The sequence below is a fragment of the Zootoca vivipara genome, chromosome 5, assembly GCF_965207765.1.
Source record: "Zootoca vivipara chromosome 5, rZooViv2.hap1.1, whole genome shotgun sequence".
Classification (NCBI taxonomy): Eukaryota; Metazoa; Chordata; class Lepidosauria; order Squamata; family Lacertidae; genus Zootoca; species Zootoca vivipara.
In genome coordinates this window covers 64333587-64340361 of record NC_142588.1, presented here as the reverse complement: position 1 = coordinate 64340361, position 6775 = coordinate 64333587, and the positions used below count along the sequence as shown (strand labels likewise).

The following is a 6775-nucleotide window of genomic DNA, read 5'->3' as shown; positions in this document are numbered from 1 at the left end:
TTCTCAACCTCCCAGCAGCTTTCAATACCATCAACCATGGTATCCTTCTGGAGCGACAGTCCGAACTAGGGGTGGGTGGCACCTCTTTGTGGTGGTTCCAGTCCTGCTTGGATGGTCTTTGTCAGAGGATGCTGCTTGGGGAATGCTTTTCAGCTCTGTGGAACCTTCAGTGTGAGGTTCTGCAGGGTTCAATCCTATCCTCTACATTGTTTAACATCCAAATGAAACTGCTGGGTGGGGTTATTCAGAGGTTTGGAGTGCACTGTCATCAGTATGCTGATGACACAGCTCTATTTCTCCTTTGCGTCTGCAGGTGAGGCAGTGGAAGTGCTGGACCAGTGTCTTGCCTCGGTAATGGACTGGATGAGAGCCAACAAACTGAAACTCAATCCAGATAAGACTGAGGCACTGCTGGTGGGTGGTTCCCTAAACTGGATGGGTGGGAGATTACCTGCTCTTTGATGGGGTTACATTTCCTCTGAAGGAGCATTTTTGTAGCTTGGGGGTACTTCTGGATCCTTTGCTGTCGCTCAAGGCTCAGTGGCCCACAGTGCCTTCCATCAGCTTCGACTGGTGGCCCAGCTACACCCCTATCTGGACAGAGATAGCCTAACTACTGTTGTAACCTCAAGGTTAGATTACAGTACTGCAATGCTTTACACGTAGTGCTGCCTTTGAAGACGGTTCAAAAACTTCAGCTGGTGCAGAATTCAGCAACCAGGTTGCTCACCTGAGCAAGATGGTTTGAGCATATTACACCAATCCTGGTCCAACTGCACTGGCTACCAATTAGTTTCTGGGCCTAATTCAAAGTGCTGGTTTTGACCTATAAAGCTTTAAATGGCTCAGGACCGCAATACCTCAATAACTGCCTCTTTCCATATGAACCTACTATGACCCTGAGATCATCTTCTGTGTGCCTCCTCCTCGAGAGGTCTGGAGGGTGGCAACGGGGCAAAAATCCAAAGATTCCTTGGTGGACGAGGGAGGGACATCCCTCGCAGAGGAGTTGAATGTCTTTTTTGCCCGCTTTGAAGCAACATCTGCAGCGACACCTGTGGAGGCTTGGCCACCATCACCACTGTTGCCATCATCAGTGCAAAGCAATGTGGTATTCAACGTGGAGGAAGGAGAGATGAGGAAGGTGCTGAAGGGAATCAACTCAAGGAAGGCTACAGGGCCAGATGGAGTAGCTGGAAGGGTCTTGAGAGACTGCACAGACCAACTAGCAGGAGTCTTCACTGGGATTTTAAATCGATCCCTAGCCCAGGCTACTGTCCCATCTTGCGTGAAGTCTTCTATTATTGTTCCAGTACCAAAAAAATCCAATCCGGAGAATCTGAACGACTTTCGTCCAGTAGCACTTACACCCATAATTATGAAGTGCTTTGAAAAGCTGGTACAAAATTATGTCATTGCCTGCCTACCAGAGGGATTGGACACATTCCAATTTGCCTACAAAACGAAAAGATCAACAGAGGATGCCGTGGTGATTGCCCTCCAAGCTGTTCTTCAACATTTGGAGCAGCGGGGGAACTACGCCAGACTGCTTTTTGTAGATTTCAGCTTGGCATTCAATACCATTCTACCGCGACATCTGATAACTAAATTGGGAAATCTGGGGCTCCCGCTATCACTCTGTGGGTGGATACTGGACTTTCTTTCAGATCGCTCCCAGAGGGTCCGGTTGGGCCCTTATATGTCTAACATGCTTAGGACTAACACAGGAACACCACAAGGATGTGTGCTTAGTCCGCTCCTTTATACTCTTTATACGTATGATTGTGTCGCTGCCCACCCTAGAAATAGGGTTGTCGAATTTGCAGATGACACAACCGTGATCAGGCTCATCTCTGATAAGGAGGGTGAAACAGATTATAGAGATGAGGTGGAGCGGCTGACAGAGTGGTGCAGAGTTAACAACTTGCTCATAAATACATAAAAAACAAAGGAGCTTGTGGTGGACTTTAGGAGACAGAAGAACGAGGTCCAGCCACTTTTGATTGACGGAATTTGTGTGGAGAGGGTAAAAACGTTTAGATTTCTAGGCATTGAGTTATAGGAGGATCTGTCCTGGAGTGTTAACACAAGGGGGCTTGTGAAGAAGGCGCAGCAGAGACTGTATTTTTTGAGAATTTTAAGGAAAAACCATCTTCCACAAAAGCTGATGCTTGCCTTCTATCACTGTGCCATACAGAGCGTGCTCACGTACGGTTTATGTGTGTGGTACGGAAACTGTACTTCTCAGGATAGAGCAGGGCTGTGTAGAATTATTAAAACAGCAGAGAGCATTATTGGCTGCTCACTCTCCACCTTAGAACAAATCTACACCACCAGGTGCCATAGAAAAGCACTAGACATATCAAGAGATCCAACTCACCCTGGTCACCATTTCTTTGAGCTCCTGCCATCGGGACGGAGATACAGAACAATGCAGGCAAGAACGAGTCGTCTCAGGAACAGATTCTTCTCTAGAGTGATTTTGGCCTTAAATGGCAAGCCTGGACTTTGAAGTCATCTTATTTTACTTGTTATTTTGTATTATATTTACTGTTTTTAATTAGGTTTTGTAATTTTGGATTATGCGGAATGCTTTATCTGAGTGGATGTAGCAACCGAGTAATTTCGTTGTTCCCGCAAGGGGACAATGACAATAAAGATATCTTAGCTTAACATGAGAGCAAGTCTTCTCTGCAGTGGCTTCCCATCTCTGGAATGCTTTCCTCAGAGAAGTTTGCCTGGCGCCTTCATTATATATGTTTAGGCGCCAGGGAAAACGATCCTTTTTAACCAGACCTTAGGTTGATTTGATTTCTCATATGCCCTTTTAAAATGGGGGTTGGTTGGTTGGTGGGAGTGTGTTATTGGGTTGTTGTTTTGATTTTGATTCTTTATTTTGAGGTTTTATATTTTTATTTTATTATGTGAACCGCCCTGAGACCTCTGGGTATAGGGTGGTATATAAATTCAATTAATAATAATAATAAATAAATAAGTAAATAAAATAATAATAAACTGGACCACTCAGGGTTGGATTGTTTTTTATATTTATATTTTTTTTACAACCAAGCAGTTTATACATTTTATGAAATAAATAAATAAATTTGCAGAGAATACAAAACAAAAGAACAGTAAAAAAAATAGCAAGGATAAAGGATCATTCTCTCAATGTATACATTAGCAATGTAGGAGAACATGAAGATACATGTTTCAAATAAAAATAATCAAGGAGTCCATATTTCACGCTTTGCTGGGGACAAAGTGACTAATTGCTCACTTATAACCAACGTCATTTTAATACAAGACCATCTCAGAGTTAATGTAATACATTATAGGCTAACAAACGTATTACAGACTGAGCTATTGTAGAAAATAGCCTACTTTGTCAGGTGCAGAGATGCATCGTTTTAGAGATAACTACCTAATGCGCCTGCCTGCTTGCAAGAGGTACTTAATTAATTAAATAGAATCCTAGCTACAGATGGGCATCCATCAAAGGTGATCCACTGTGTTGAAGATAAGTGGACTGGGGTCTTGTTCCAGCTCTTTCTCATTATTTCACTACACAAACATTCAAGTAGAGAGAGAAAAAGTGTTGAAATGACTTCTTTGTATCAAGCGTTTACGATGTTAGCTAATTGGTACCATATATGTTTAGCTTCTTTGGTATTTACATTTCCTAAGTGGATTTTCTTTTAATACTGTTCATAATTATAGGGCTTGTAAAAACTTACTCCCTATCATCAAATGGAGAATTTTATAACAGGTTTTTACAAGTCACCAGCACCTCCTTATCCTCCCAAAATATAAATATGCTAATTAAGAGTTTGTTCAAATTTGTGCATTAACCCTTACCGTCAGCCTCAGCCACAGTAACAGAAAATGAGCTGCTTCCTTGGAATCCTGGTAATGAAGTTCGCTGTTGCTGTTTATATAATGAGCCTATCGCTACTTTCTGCCATCTGTATTGAATCTAACTCACCCACATTTATCTTTATCTCTAAGTACCACCAGCGGCAGCCCATGATATGGAATGAAGGTGGGGAAATACACAACATATAAGCCTTATGCCATGGAGGGGAAATGATGAACAAAGGAGGCTTTACAAAAAGCATCCCCAGGATCCACCCCCCCCCCCGGGTTTTGGATGGGATCTCTTACAGCTCTGCCTAGAGATGCTGGGCACTGTACTTGAGACCTTCTGCAAGCAAAGCAAGTGCTCCACCACAGAGCTGCGGCTTTTCTTAGCTGCCTTTTTTTTAAAAAAAGTTTTTTAAAAAATATCATCATTAAGGGGCATCAAATGGCCCAAATTGTGAACTAATTTAATTTAAGGAGGTAAATAAAAGTGGGAGAAAATGAATAAATGAATATGGACCAATAATTTAGAAGAGGGTAACTAATGTGGTACCATTCAGATGTTTGGGACTTCGAGTTCCATCAGCTCCAGCCAGCATAGCCTGTAGTCAAGGATCATGGGAGTTGTAGTCCACAACATCTGGAGAGCACCACACTGGTTACCACTGATTTATAATTACTTTTAGCTACAAAAGCAATGAATATTCAAACTCCATTTAATATCAGGCATTCTCATCTTCAGTCAGCTAAGTGGTGCCTCGCTAGACGAATTTCAATGCATTCCTATGGGAAACCGCGATTCGCTAGACGAATTTTTCATAAAACGCATTCGTCTAGCGAGGCAACCTCCGCTCGAAAAATCCTTTCGTTAAGCAGGGCATTCGTTAAGCGAGGCACCACTGTATTCTTTGTGCTGCATCGTTTCTTCATATGGAAGTTGTAGAAATATTAAAACAAGTATCTGGGATTTTCTCTACCTTGGTAAGTATATTTCACAATCTTCTTTTTAAAGCTCTGTCTTTGGGGATGAAAGGAAGGACCCTTAAGTGGCAGGGTGACACTTGAGACGCTGGCAACATTGTGTACGATACGCTTCCTTGTATTCTCCTTCTGAAACCTCAAAAGCACCTGGCTTCTCTTTCTCCCCCTTTCTCTTTTATTCCCCTTTACAACTCTGAGCATGATTTCTTTACTCGTCTTGCCCTCTTCCTTGCTTCTCCTCCTTCCTCTTGCCCATGAAGAGGCAGTGAGTGGGTGATGGCCAAGCCAAACACTTTAGAAAACAGTTGACCTCCATCTTTGGCAACAGGCTCGAGTGAGAGATTGAAAGGACCCCCCTGACGGTGAAACAGGACACTGCAGAGGGACCCCTGGACTTCATTATATAAGAGGTCGGTGCACATGCTGTCTTGCAGCATGAACTTAAAGAAGCAAAATTATGATTCTTTCTTAAAGGCTGCTTGAGAAACGCATCCAGAAAAAAAACTTGCTGCTGTCACTCCCAGCCCCACCAACCCACCCCAATTCTCCTCCAAAACCTCATACAATTGTTGAAGCTCTTAGATTACAGCGTTCCAAATGGAATGCCACTAGGGAACACCATAGGAGCAGAGTAAATATCTGAAGCACTGAAAGCCTCCTGAACAAGATACAGGCAGCACACACTTCCAAGATCTGTAATGCTTTTCGGTCTTTTAGTCCTGAATAGCAATTGGCCATTCTCATACATACTGAGCGAATAATTGTTCATCATTGTAGCATAGTGTGGGGCTAAAAATGACTGTACTTGGGCCACATGCTTGATCAGCATTTGATCCTCCACCCTATTTTGTTTAGGGGTGTCCACAGTGTACCCCCCCTTCATCCTGGTGCTTCCCCCCCCCCTTAGCCTCATTTCACAAGCACCTCCTGGGCTTATTTATCAGCCGTTCTCATTTTTGTGTGGCTAACTTGGATTATACACACTATAAAATTTGCTCAGGGGAGACCATATTGGATTCATTTTGGATTTTGTTTTGCTTTGTTTAGTATTATATGGGAGTTCCCAAAGATTTATTTATATTCTATGCCACGTGATTGGTTGCTTCTATTGACACCGAGCTAGCTTAGCCATATCATTGCTATCCCTGCAATGCTGGAGGTGCTGAACTCCAAAAGCAGGGCTCTACCTTGATCAGTGAGACTTTCTCTCATGCCTCATGCAAAAGTTCATTGTGGCATGAGGAGTTCTAAAGAGAACAAAGAAGCCCCAACATATGTGCGGCTTTATGTCTGCTAGATCCCCTTCAATCTTTGTTTCACAGCCCACTCTTTACAGACATCACAGTAAAAGTTGTCACAGAATCATAGGATTGTAGAGTTGGAAGGGACCCCAAGGGTTATCTAATCCAGTGCCCTGCAATGCAGGTATGTGTTCTACCACAATTTCTTTTCAGGTTCTCCTAGCAAGAACATCTGGATTTGCGGGCACAGTATTGTGCATTGGGCTCAGATGCACACCATCACCAGAAGTCTGGGAGCTGCGCTCGGGCTCCCATCTGACCTCGCGATTCACTGGCTTGGTCGCCGGGGCATGAAGTGGAATGAATTTATGCCCTTAACTTTGGCAAGAATTGAGTCCCCCCAGGCCCCTGGATGCCTTGCTCATTCAGCTGGGGGAAAACAACTTGGGCCGGCGCAAGGACATTGATTTAACGTGGGCTATTATCAAGGACTTGCATATGTTGCACAACTTGTATCCCTCCGTATGCCTTGGTTGGTCTGAGATGCTCGAGAGACGTCAGTGGCATAACCTGGACCCAGTAGGTATCAACCGGGCTCAGAAAAAGGCTAATCACACAGTGAGGCGCGCATACAGCAGTGGGAAGGTTGGGTGGTTTTCCACCCCAAAATCACATTTTCGGACGAGACTCTGTTT

At 43.6% G+C, this 6775-nt stretch overlaps 1 pseudogene; it reads left to right on the top strand.

Moving 5' to 3' along the window:
- The first annotated feature begins 273 nt into the window (after nucleotides 1-273).
- LOC148685711 (uncharacterized) lies at nucleotides 274-1013 on the top strand (annotated as a pseudogene).
- The last annotated feature ends 5762 nt before the right edge of the window (nucleotides 1014-6775 follow it).